Raw genomic sequence first — 13,997 nt, 5'->3', positions numbered from 1 at the left:
CAGTTCCTGTTGGTACCTCCCCATACTCTTAACACTCATTGTGCAGTACCTGACAATCCTGCCCCTTTGCAAATTTCTGCTGAAGGGTTTTCTTTCACACTTGTGAAATGTTTTATAGTAAGCATGGCTAAGATACTCAAAGAGATAAAAACTTAACATTCAAGAGGGAACAAGAAAATATTAAACAAGAAGTTATGTATGTTAAAAAGGTAAATATAAAAAACTTACTAAATGTGAGAAATAATAACTATCAGAGTAGACACGAAAACCAATAGGATAAACTCTAAGCAGAACATTGCTGAAGAAATTATTACTGACTTGGAAGATAGCACTGAATACTTAACTTACCACACAGCAAAGAGATAAGAGGTAAAACATACGCACAAGATTCCCCCAAGATCTAGTGAGGTCCTTTACACTTAAACCTCAGGCCTGATCTCTTGGGATGCCTTTCCAGAATAAAGAGAATACAGGCAATGGCAGATAAGGAATATGTGATAAGATATTAACTGAGAATTTCCTGCCATTGAAAAGAGATCAAAGTACTCAAATTGATAGTATACTTTGAGTACCAAGTATAATAATATAATCAATAATAATAATAATACAACAACAAAATAATGACATGATAAATCTATTTCTAGATATGCAATAGAGACATTTTTAGGAAATCAAGCATGAAAGAAAAAATCTTAAAGCTAAAAAGAAATGTCAGTTTACCTACAAGTTAACAACTTGACATACAACAGACTTCTCATTATAAACAAGGAAGGCCATAGAAAATAGCTTCAGGGGCGCCTGGCTGGCTCAGTCAGAAAAGCATGAGACTCTTGATCTCAGGGTCATGAATTTCAGCCCCGTGTTGGGTGTAGAACTTACTAAAAAAATAGATAAACTTAAAAAAAAAAAAAGAAAATAGCTTCAAAGTGCTGAGGTAATAGCTTCAAAGCGCTGGGGAGAAAATAATTAGGAACTCAGAATTCTATACCAAGAAAAAGTGTAATTCAAAATGACAAAATGAAGACATTTTTAGAAATACAAAGACTGAAAGAAGTTGTGTGAAAGGTGAAATGAAATGGGGTCACTTATGTCCAAGGGTTTTAAAATGGAGCTGGAAGGTCATTAAGGTGGTGGGCCTTATGCACATCCTCATTGGGTGGAACTGTCAAATTCTGAACTGGGCCAAACAGCAAATACTCCAAGGACTCAGACCGAACACCTGCAGCTTCCTTTGCTACAGTAATGCACATTTGCTTAGTGATAGCCTTAGCAACCAATTATATTCAGCCCAAGATTAGTTTTCTGCCACCAACACCAATCAAAATTCTTTGTAAACAACATATACCAGCATCCCCTTTTGTCTTTAAAAGCCTTTTGCTTTTGTTCCCTGAGGGGACACGATTTGGGTTGCTGGCCAAATCTGTGCTCCCCAAACTGCAATTCTAAGGCACCAAATAAATGCTTTTACTTCAGCTCTGCCTCTTTTCTCAGTCAACAATTGCTACAAACAAAACCTGACAATACTGACTTTGGTTAGAAAAAAGACCCTAAATGAATAACACTTTTTTCTTCCTGCAAGTATGTTTCAACAATCTGTTTACAGGGAGGTTGGACAGGATTCAAAACTTTCCCTAGGCTTTTTACAACCCCCCTTTAACCCTTTCCTTCCCAGTGGTAAATACCCAACATTGTCCTGTCTGTTCTCTAGGAACCATGCTATATGGTTGGTTGGCTCAGTGGGCACAAGACCCCTGACTGGCGTACCCCAAAGTCAGGAGCAGGATCTAGATGTTTCTTCTTTCTTTAGGCAGTGTCTTCTCAGTTTACACCACTGCCTCTTTTCTCTGCTTGCTACTCTTTAAATGGTTTTCAGAGTTTTATCCATGCCCCTTTTCTTCATCAATATCACATCTTAACGTGCAAACCTTAGATAAACACATATTAAAATGTAGAGTCTTGCATGTAGCCCCAAATATAAAGAATCAGAATGAAGAAAAGTGACCCTTATAACTCTTGCCAAACAAGAAAGAACTGAGCCTGCAAAGCAAACCAAAAGTTTATTTGGGGTCTTTAGGACTTCAAATACGGGAGACACAGATTTAGGAGAAGCCTGAAATGTGCTCCAAGTAGGGAACAGAAAGACAAAGTTTATAGAGGCAAAAATAATTAGCACTGGTATATATATATCATATATATATATATATGATAGGTTACTTTGCTAGTTGCTCGGTTATAGTAAAGAAAAACAATCCTCAAAAAAAAAAAAAAAAAAGAAAAACAAGCCTCATTCTGAGAATTCCAACAGGCTGTAGCAGAGTCTAAAGGCTCCATGTTTCATGCAGGTGTCAACGTGCATAAGACCAGCTTCCCCAGGGGCCTCCCAGCTCCATTCTAGGGCCCCTTGACATTCCTATTTCCTTTCAAATGTTTCTTTTTTTTTAAGATTTTATTTATTTACTAGAGAGAGAGAGAGCACACAAGCATGAGCAGGGGGAAGGGCAGAGGGAGGGGAGAAGAAGGCTGCCCACTGAGCAGGGAGCCCGACGTGGATGCAGGGCTCGAACCCAATCCAAGAAGGGGGGGTGGGAATCATAACCTGAGCCGAAGGCATCCTAATTTGAACCCATTTTCTTAGCCCTTCATTTGAGTTACTTTAAGTCATTCTGTTCCCACCTACATTTGTTCCCACATTTTCTATCACTCCCCAAATCACTTATCCTGAGCTCCAACCACCACTTACTTGTCTCTGGACATGCCATGTTCTGTCACATTTGTATGCTTTGGAACATGTTCCTCCACCCGGTCTCAGAGGTCATATTCCCCTTCTATACCTGGAAGACTCCAACTCCGTTAATATCCTCATCAAATGTTACATCTTCCCTGAGGCCTTTTCTCACTCCCTAGCCAGGTCCCCACCTCTGTGTTTTTATACCAAGGTCTCAATCACAACACCTTCCATATGTTCTGGAAACTACCTGCTCACACCTGTCTTCTCCATCGGTCAGGGGCGCACTTGCAGGAAAGGTCTGATCAGGGTTCATCTGTTTTTATATCAAGGGTGAGTAGCTTGGAGCAGTACTTAATACCTGTTTAATAAGTAAGGGCATAAACACATAAGTGAATTAATAGATATTTGATCAAGGTTTAAAGAATCTACAATCAAATTCTAAAGCAGCATATGTATATTTAAGAATGTGCAGTCTTAGCACACATGGAACTTTTAGATTCCCAGAAAAATCTTATCTTTCATTCTATAGGAAATTCACTTGCTAATGAGCAAATTGTGGTCCTCAAGTAAGAAACTCCAAGTAAAACCTCTTACCGCTTTTTCAAACTCCTTTTTCAATATGAAGATATAAACTTTAGCACACTATAGCGTGTTCTTTGTCCTCTAGAGATAAGGAAGAAGTCTGTGGATATTGTTAGACGGCTTTCTGGTTACTTGCCGTACTCCCCGTGTAACTGCTCTAGTCTCTGAATTAATTTGATGCCTTTTGGTCTTAGGGGCCATTGATATTCACAAGTGCTGGACTAAGAAATAGTGGAAAGTATACAGTGCAACAGTTTCAAATTACTGGAGAATTTCAGATAGGAGAGCAATTGTGAAGGTTCAACATAAGAGGTTTAAGATTTTTTAAATATTATGTATTACCATAAACACCAAAATATAAAAACACCAATATAAACACCATATGTTCATGGCAAATATGATTTTACTTTCCTAAGGATTTGGGGAAGTTTTATAAAGGCTTTGTGAGAAATATACTCAGAGACTGACCAAACCCCTCCTCACACACACAGTACAGCAGAAGAAAGGACAGACAGATAATCTATGACTCTACTCAAAGAAAAATCTTTAGAGAGCCAGAGAAGAAGAAACGCTTTTGGAGATTCACAGAATTTTAGCTTTTGTCCTTTTTGGGGATGGCAAATCTGAGGTACATGGGCCTCCACTCTCCTCTACTTCAATACCTGCAGACAAAACTAAGTGATTGCATAGATGTGTCCCTACAATTCCACTTAACACCTTGGGAAGAAATTATAATCAACCTACAGTGGTTCCTAAAGGCCATTCCTACTCTAGTAGAGGGTTGCCAAATATTTTCTGTAAAGTACCTGAGAGTAAATCTTTAAAACTTTGTAGCCATATGGTTTCCGTCCATTGGAGCTTGGGGTTACAGCACGGAAACAACCATCGACAGGACACAAAGACATGACTGGGGCTATGCTTTCATAAAACTTTATTTATAGACAATAAAATTTGAATTTTTAAAAAAGATTTATTTATTTATTTATTAGTTTAGAGAGAGAGAGAGCATGCACGGAGTGGGGGAGCAGAGGGAGAGGAAGAGCGAGAATCACAAGCAGACTCCCCTCTGAGCACAGAGCCCAACGCAGGGCTTGATCCCAGGACCCTGAGATCATGACCTCAGCTGAAATCAAGAGTTGGATGCTTAACCAACTGAGTCACCCAGGCCACCCTGAAATTTGAATTTTATGCAATTTTCTTATGTTACTTAATATTCTTCTATTAATTATTTGAATCATTTAAAAATGTAAAAATCTTTATCTGTTAGTAAATATATAAAAATAGGCAGTAGACTAGATCTATATAGTTTGCCAACTCTTGTCCTACTATAGTTCTTTTGTTTTGCACATAAGAAAACAGGGCACAAAAAGGGTAAGTGATGTCCTTAAAATCGTATGAATGAATAATTTGTGGTAAAGCCAGTCATTTCGTGCCAAATTCTCTTCAAGATGGTCCATATTGGCTATTTATTATTATATTTTTCCTGAATGATAAGTACCGAGCAAAATACTTTTCCTTTACTTTGAGAAAATGAATTTTCCCCAGGATCATTTTGAAATATATCTATATTATTTAAAGACTCAATATAGGAGTGGATGGACTACATATACTTACATGCATCGATTTTTAAGTTGAAATCATTTTTTTACTACAAACGTACCCTGCACCTTAAAAGTGAACCAATCCCAATAATTGCAACTAGTCCATTTTAAAAGACACACATAACAGAAATCAGGTGCAACATAGAGTTTAAAAAATAAAATAGAGAAGGCCTATTATAATTGAAACATTACTCATCAGAAATATTCCAAAAGATGAAAGAACAATCATGAAAATATGTTTAATTCTACTTGAGGCCAAAAAATATTTTGGAAAAAAGTATTTATTTATTCTTCAACATCAAAGGTGCACCCTTGATGGTAGAGGACACCCCCGTCCTTGTGAGTTTAGCATTTTCACGGATAATATTGCGCCGACGAACTGGCTTGCTCTGAAACCTCTCATTAGTAGTGTCAATTTTGGCTTTTACATTCATCGGTGGCACGGTAACTTGAGGTAATCCATTGATATCATACAACCAGTACATGTCCGGTGTCTGAAAACAAAGAGAGGAGAGATTTTACATGAAATATTCAGGGACTGAGAAAGCTATAGGAAAAAGTTTACCAAATTAATACGGTCTCTCTTCTCCATGCAAGGTATGGGAAATGTACAAAACTGAAAGTGTGCCCGTAATAAATAATTAACATGGGAAATAAATTCAAGAAAGCATTTAGCTTTATGAATTAAGAACCACTCACTAAAAAGTCCCTCAAAGTTAGAGGTCTGCCCTGAGGGTGAAATAAGCATCCATCTGATCTAAGGGGAAGCAATCTATTTTCTTTGCATGAAACTGTTGCCCAGCATGAACTATGTAACTAACCGAAACCATACTTTGCAAGAACTGATCCATGACAACTTAGGCATGGCTATAGAACCGACTGGTAAAATATGTTGAGCTTCTGTTTTTTAGATTATGAAAGTCTATAATTAATCGAACCATTTGAAATTCCTGAGAATTGTGTAAAATCATTAATGACAGTTATAATCTAAATCCAAGTTAGTACAACTTAGGGATTTATTTAAAAAATCCATCATTTTTTTCTGCATATATGCACAGGACGGCAATATTGAATTACAGTCTAGCATTTTCTGTATGTCTATGTTCATACTTAAATCCCACTGCTCTTACAGAATTTCCGGTGTTGTGTTTATCTGGGTCTTCTTCCCCACAAGAAGATTTGTACCATGTATGGTCAGAAAACCCATTTAGGATAAATCCACGCTAAGTGAATATTGCAATAACATCAGCCAGGGCTTAAAGGGTAATGTGATATCAATCGAAGAATGTTAAGTGCAGGACTTTCTTACACATCTGGAATGACCCTATTTTAATCAGAACTGGCCCTTCTATCCAGTGTTCATAGTAATTGTGTATTCTGAATCAAGGAGTCAAAAGCAGAACAAACCAAAGACTATACTATACCTAGGTTAAATAACATTTTACTTCACATAGGATGGTCAACTTGAAAAACAAAGCTATATTTTAGTGATTGTGCATATATCATTGTAAATTTTTACATTACAGGTGACCCACTTCATGAGTACATATGCATGAGGTACTTGAAGGGAACTGCTCCTATGCCCAACACTCAGTGGTGCTCGGGAGTGAGCTACATGAAGGAATGTACACTCCTATTTGGAATGTAGTAGGTACAAATGGGAACGACATGTAGGGATTTGTACCTTCACCTGACACATCTCCAAGACCCTTTGAAAATAATTACCTATAAGGACACTATTTTTAAAATCCTAAATGTTATTGTATGCATTTTAATTAAGATTCAAATAATTTTGCCGTAAGTGATGCTGAGTGTGTATGTGTGTATATATATATGTATATATATACATAAATATATATAATCCAAATAGAAAATAAATTTGTAAGAAGTCATTCATGTCCTTTATTCCAACACTCTATATGGTAATAAGAATATGTTTATTTTATAAAAATTAAATATTACAGTTCTCATTTCTAGAGTTAACTTTCTTCAAGTTGTAAATAAATACAGTGACTCATTGTGTTTTTGAAAATACTTTAAAGATATAGCTCTGTGTCTTCCACTCTGAATCTCCTTTTGAAAATATAAATTAAAAAGCTTATGTTAAAATAATATAAGAATAAATCAATACCTCCACGTCACTAGTGCCTCTGAGAATCACTGTTGGTTTTACAAAAGAATGTCAAATTGACAATTATACTCCTCAACTACTTATTTAAAGAAATTAAAAAAAAACAACTATTTTTTAAACAGATGAAATTTCCATATTTCAGTAATGTCTTTGTAGTATGAAAAGGTATCAGCCAAAGAACTCACGGAATGAATGCTCAAAGCTATGCTTTAAAGGACACATTCTTATGAATGGAAACAGCGCATTATGGGCTGTGCCGACCCACATCCCTCAGGTATTTCCATTTCATTGCCTGCCCCAGCTTCCAATTGCCAATATCTATACCTCTTGACTCAAGAGTTTTTCAGAAAACAAAACAAAACAAAAAACAACCCCCCCAACTCTCTAGCCCCATCAGGTGTAAATATTCTGTAGTGTGTTCCACACTATTTTCCATAGAAATCCCATGGGATTAAATTCCAGATGCCCACTGTGGTAATTGCCTTGAAAAAGCACCCTTTATTGGTTTCCATTCCTTTTCTGTTTCATATCTTGGCTTTCCTGCATCTGTTTCTTGAGATCATGTAGGAAATATGCTACTTGGATTCGAATCCCTATTTCAGGTCTGCTTAAGAGAAAATACAAACCACGATTTATATATATAAATAAAATGCCATTTCTTACAGTTTCATGACAATGATTTATTCCTTTAAAAGCAATGCATTTACATGCATATTACTTACATCTGATTATGTCTCTAGTTATAACAGGTCCATAGATATTACTTTTGTACAAGCATTATATGTTTTATCTTGGATAATTCGGATAGCTTTCATATTTTTGTATAAACTATTTAAGATTTATCATGTCCACCATGGAAAGTTGAGTGGACTATTTATTCTCTTTGAATAACATTGCTTTTTGTAACAGTCTGATCAAGTTAACTTAAGTCTCTCAAAGCTAGTGCTATATGCCTTGTTTAATAATAGGAAAAGAGCAGTTTTTAATCATTCTAAATATGGTTTAATTGAAAGGGAACCCATGAAGCTTGCTAATGTAGTTGTTGAAGTTTCTGTAGGTTAATATTTAAAGATTTTTTAAAATTATTATTTATTTATTTGAGACAGAGAGAATGAGAGAGAGAGCACATGAGAGGGGGGAGGGTCAGAGGGAGAAGCAGACTCCCCGCCGAGCAGGGAGCCCGATGCGGGACTCGATCCAGGGACTCCAGGATCATGGCCCGAGCCGAAGGCAGTCGCTTAACCAACTGAGCCACCCAGACGCCCCTCTGTAGGTTAATATTTAACTGAACTGTTCTTAAAGATCCTCATTTTTATTTCTAAGTAAAACACAATGAAGGTCATATGTTTCATATATAAGTATTAATTGATTTAATGCTTAAAATCAACAGTTTAAAAAAGATGATAATACCATACACAGCAATTTTTATTTAGATAATGAATTAACTTTTAAAATTCTTCACATTTATCATGTGAGACATCATGGTGTTGTCATTAAGAGCAGGGTTTTAGAATCAGACAATGTTTGAACCGTGATTTCAAAGTCATTGATTTGATATATGCAATAAATTTTATGACTCAAGGGCATTATACTCAGCATAAAAAGCCAATCTCCAAAGGTTACATAGAGTATGATTCCATTTATGTAATATTCTAGAAACTAGAAAATCGTAGAGATGGAGAAAAGGTTAGTGGTTGCCCGGGTAAAGGAGTTACAGTATTAGATGTGACCATAAGGAGTTAGCAGGACAGTTTCCATACTGTTACCAGTTCTCACAGTTGTGTTGGAAGACTTCTGTATCTCAGTTGTGACTGTAGTTATACAGATCTATACATGGGTTCAAAGTGCCTAGAACCACACACACACACAAAAATGTGAAAAATGCTGAAAATGAAATAAGGTCTCTAGCTTAGTTAACAGTATTTAAATATAGTACTATAGCTCTATAAAATCTCACCATTGGGAAAAGCTGGGAGAAGGATTCACAGGACTCTATGTACTATTTTTGCAACTTCTTGTAAGTTAATACTTTTTTTAAGTTAAAAAATATGAATATGAGATTTATCAGTCAATTGGAAATTTGAACACTAAATGGATATCTGATGTCATGATATTAAGAAATTATTGTAAATTTTTAGATGTGATAATGGTATGGTTACAATTTTGGTCTTTTAGAGATTAATAGGAAATAGTTGAAGAAAATAGGATGTCTGGGATTTTCTTCAAATTAATATGGAATATGGGGAGGGGGGTGGGAATATACTTGAATTGGTCATGATTTGATAAGTGTTCATACTGGAAGATGAATGTATGTAGATTATTCTATTTCTACTCACATTTGGAATTTTCCAAAATAAAAGTAGAATCAACAAAATAGTGATTTCTTAAACACATTACAATCTCAATTTTCCCCACAAAAGCTTTATCAGACTGTACCACTTCAGACTAAATGAAAATTTCACATTTTCATTTGATCCCATATGTCAACTTATTCTCTCACAGAAACCCTTTAATTCTGCTTCCAGTGATTTAATTGTCAAATCAACATAGGGAAACCGGGCACAGATTTTGTTGGGAAAGCCCCCAACATAGTTAATTTCAGAAATGTTCACTAGGTGAAATAAACATCATTTTCATTTGTAAACCTGTTTTTAAATATGTCATTTAATCCCCTTAGAGTAAGAGTATGTCCGTATGTCCTTATTCTTAAGGAGCAGGTACGACATGATCATTTTAAATCAAGCATCTATATAGCAAAGGGCGATGTGCAGCAAGACTCCAGAGGTTTTATATTTTTATTACCTGGGTTGTAAGAATTCCCAGAAAGATGAAAAATATAAATAATTTTCTTGAGACATATTCAACATTATTCTTTTCTCTATTCATTAAAACAGTAACAACACATTTTTCTGCCCATGGCACTGCCTAATTAGTGTCTGATTTAGAAGTCTAGTAATCACTGTGGCACCAGTGGTTGTGTCTTGAAACATGACCACACGTCCTTTGTGTCTGTGCTACTGAAACTAGATACTGGCAATAGGCATCTTTTCAGAAATAATTTGAAAGTTCTCTTTAGCCTAAAAGCCATTAGTAAAATACATGTGTGAAATCTGATGGAGAAATTTTGCTTACTGCATAAATTTTCAAAATTGTGTTTACCTTACCTTTTAATAAGATGATCACTTGAGCAGACTTTTATATTAATGGCTCACTACATTGTGTTTTTCTCCATTCAAAATCAGTTTTATCTTCTATTTAATTTTCTTCATTTTCGACTTTAACATTTTGACAGTACCTTATGCCTTAATTAAAGATTTCAAAATCTCTGTCTCAAATCACCTGAAGTCCTTGAATGTGTTATTACAGATAACAATATGTGAATATACAAATCACTTTACAGTCAATATTTATCTCTTCTGCATTTTCTTAATATGGAAGAGAAATAATTTCTTACTTCCCACTGGTGATGATAACTTTTTTGCTATATTCCATATTTACAAGTTCTTTACTGGGCAAAAGAAAATTAAAACAAGACAGAGTAGTTGAACTATGTTGGCTTTTGCAAGGTAATGTTGCTATTCTTTACTTGGGTGAAACCTTTTCTCCTTTCATGCCTTTAGTGACATCAAAGAACTCACCTGTATTGCTAATGTTGCTTTGTATTTCCTACTGTACATTCGGGGTTTAAAACCCACAAGGAGGACAGTTCCTTCAGTGTCAAAAGGAGGAAGTTCTCCAACCTGAGGTTTCACAAAAAACTCAGGATCACTGCCAGGTAGGAAGTATGCAGTGAACGGCTCGGGATTTCTAGAACAAAAATATAAATATTAACTTTAAATTTTATCATTACTCTTTGTGAGCACTTGGTGGATAGAATTTATATCCTCTTGCACAGGACTACAGTTAAACTTTAATGCTGCCATGCAGCTATGAGCCTAATGCGTGTTACTTTATAAGAGTGAGGAGGCCTTTTAAAAATTACTGAAGTGTCATTCTTCCCAGGGTGACAAAATGGAATCTTAAAGATTTTTAAAATTACGTCTTATGTTTTTAGTGCACAAAGAATAAAATGTTGTCCCTATAAAAATTTGAAGAACTCAATGTCCCATATTAAAATGTAATCATTTGTAAATAAATTCATATCCAAAATGCATGGCTAGAACAGCTATCATGAAGCCTTTGTTTTTATTACTATTCCAATGTGGTTGCTCACTCTCCTTTAGCTTTCCACTTGTGAAGTGAGATGAAAGTACTTTGCAGGTTCATTAAAGATTCTTGAGCCTGAAGATGAGTTGCTATGATCTGAAGTGAACTGAGCAGCATTTAGGATTCAAGTGACCATTTTCATGTCAAGGTTGATTACATTTGAGATGAAGATGGTAAAAGAAGTTGAGGAACTCATTTGGTAGAATAAAACAGAGGAGGAGTACACTGCATGGGAAGTTGTACATGAGGAATTTTAAATCCAAACTTTCTGGGGAGATGCAAGTAGAAGGTAAAGAACAGTTTCCTAGAACAGATCCAACAGTGAATCATAGAAAAGGAGATGGGAGATTCAGGTTGGGACTCAGTGATCCACTCAGCAAATGTATTGAGTATCATCTCAGAGGGTTTGAGAAAGTGGACTATGGATATGGATGGCCTGGATTGGAATCCCAGCTCCATGTAGGTGCATAACTTTAGACAATTTACTTTTTTGTACCTCAGTTTTCATATCTGTTAAATGAATTTAATAACCTCTATAAAGCCATTCGATCAGTACCTGACATGTAGGAAGTGCTCTATAAGGTTTAATCAATATTAATATAATCATTATTATGATTGTTATTTTAAAACATCTTATTACCAATGCTTATTACCAGGCAATGATGCATGATGCAATAAATTTTAAAAATGTATAAAACAGAATACCCAGGGGTTCTGGTGGAATAGGAAGACCCAGACCCTCTTTTCTCCCAAGGAACAACAATACAAAGACCAATTCCCATTGTGAGAAATTCAGAAACTAGTTAAGAGACGTCTGCCTTCTAGGTGAGCACAAAATCAGCTGTTTTGAAGTCAGTAGGAAAACTTGTGCCATGCTCTCACCACAGTCTGCCCTCCACACCAGTGCAATAGCACATGATTGGGAGGAAAGTCTCAGCTTCCATTTTACCCAGGGGAAGGAAAGAGAAGAGTAGACCAAATATCCAACAATTGGACTTCTGGTTGGAATGTGAAGGGGTGCTGCCTGAGGGACTGGCTTCTGTCTTGCTTGTCTTGAAGTACTGATGGGACCTGACATACTATAGATGCATGGGGGCTTCTAAGAACAAGCTGGGCAGGGTGCTGCTGCTCCAGAGGTCCCAGCAGGTTGATACAGCTCAGAAGCGTCTCCTTAAGTGTGGAAAAAGAAGAGTGGAACATGTGTCAAACTTCCTGGCTTTTCAGTAGGCTGCCCAACATTCTAGTTTATGTCCATCCTGTCTCAGAGAACTGACAGAACTTGGCAAAATCTAGATACCTAAAGGCTACTGAGGAAAAAAATAATAAAAGATCTGGTTGGTGTATTGCTGCTTCAGAGTGCCAGGGTACAGAAGACAGACAGCAAAGAGAGCAAGAGGTTAGGAACTCCTGAAAAATTAGAAACCAGCAAACCCCTGTAATCTTCACACACAAGTTCATACAGATATACTCACAAAAAAGATCTGAGGTGTCCCCAGGATCTCTAGTTGGTCTGAGTGGTGAAGATCTTTCCCTGCATGAAGCTAGTCTAGGAAGACTGAGCGAGGTGGCTTTTTTTTTTTTTCAAATGTGGGGATATCAACACAAAGTTACAAAGAACATGAAGACAGGAAAGAATTATTCAATTAAAGGAACAAAAGAAATCTCTAGAAACACATCATAAAGAAATGGAAGTAGAGGAATTACTGATCAATTATTAAAAAAACTGTCACGAAGATGCTCAACACTATCAGGAAAATAATGCATGAACAAAACAAAGAGAAAATATTAAAAAGGCCAAACAAATTTTAGAGCTGAAGAATAACTGAACTGAAAAACTCACTAGAGTGTTTCAACAATGGATTTGATCAAGCAGAAGTAATCAGGGAACCCAAAGATAAGTCATTTGAAATCATCCAGTTAGAGGAGTAAAAGGAAAAAGAAATGAAACAGAGTAAAGAAAATCTAAAGGACTTATACAGCAACGTCAAGTCGCCAATATACACATAATGAGTCTCAAAAGAAGGGAGAAATAGGGGCAGAAAACTTACTTAAAGAAATAATGGCCAGGAGGGGGGAAAATGGCAGAGGAGTAGGGGACCCTATTTCAACTGGTCCCCGGAATTGAGCTGGATATCTACCAGACCACTCTGAGCACCCACGAAACCAGCCTGAGATGTAAGAAGATCTAGGTACGAAGCGGGGAGCCGTGATTCCGCAGGCAGATATTGGAGGATAAACAGCAGTGGGAGGGTGCCTGACCGTGGGGATCCTACACCACCGGTGAGTGATAGCCTCGCGCGCTGGGGACAGGCACAGACTCGCAGACCAGTAGCGGCAGGGAAAGGACTTTAGGGCAGCCCCCGGGGCGGAAACCTGGAGCGCCACGCAAACTGAGAGTGGCTGGCGGTTTTAGAAGCACAAAGGGCAGAGACATGCCCCAACCTGGAGGCAGGACTGGGAGTGCTGTGGAGGGGCGCACAACCCAGGCCGCTGCAGTTTATAGCAGCAAGGACAGAAATGGACATAGTGTGGCCTGGAGAGCTCACTGAAGAACAGACTGTGGTCTCTGCTCTGAGGCAGAGGGTTGGAAACAGTCTCTTCTGCTCTGACTCACGGAAGAGACATGGAAAGCTGCCAGAGAACAAAAGCTCAAAAAACTGATTCCCGCTGAGCCCATCCCCCATGACAGGGGGGCAGAGCAATATCACCCAAACAGGGTTGCCTGTGTAACAGCGTGGCAGGCCCCTCC

This window comes from Leptonychotes weddellii, chromosome X, assembly GCF_054177405.1.
Source record: "Leptonychotes weddellii isolate Sample4059 chromosome X, ASM5417740v2, whole genome shotgun sequence".
NCBI classification, from domain to species: domain Eukaryota; kingdom Metazoa; phylum Chordata; class Mammalia; order Carnivora; family Phocidae; genus Leptonychotes; species Leptonychotes weddellii.
This window is presented reverse-complemented; position numbering follows the sequence as displayed.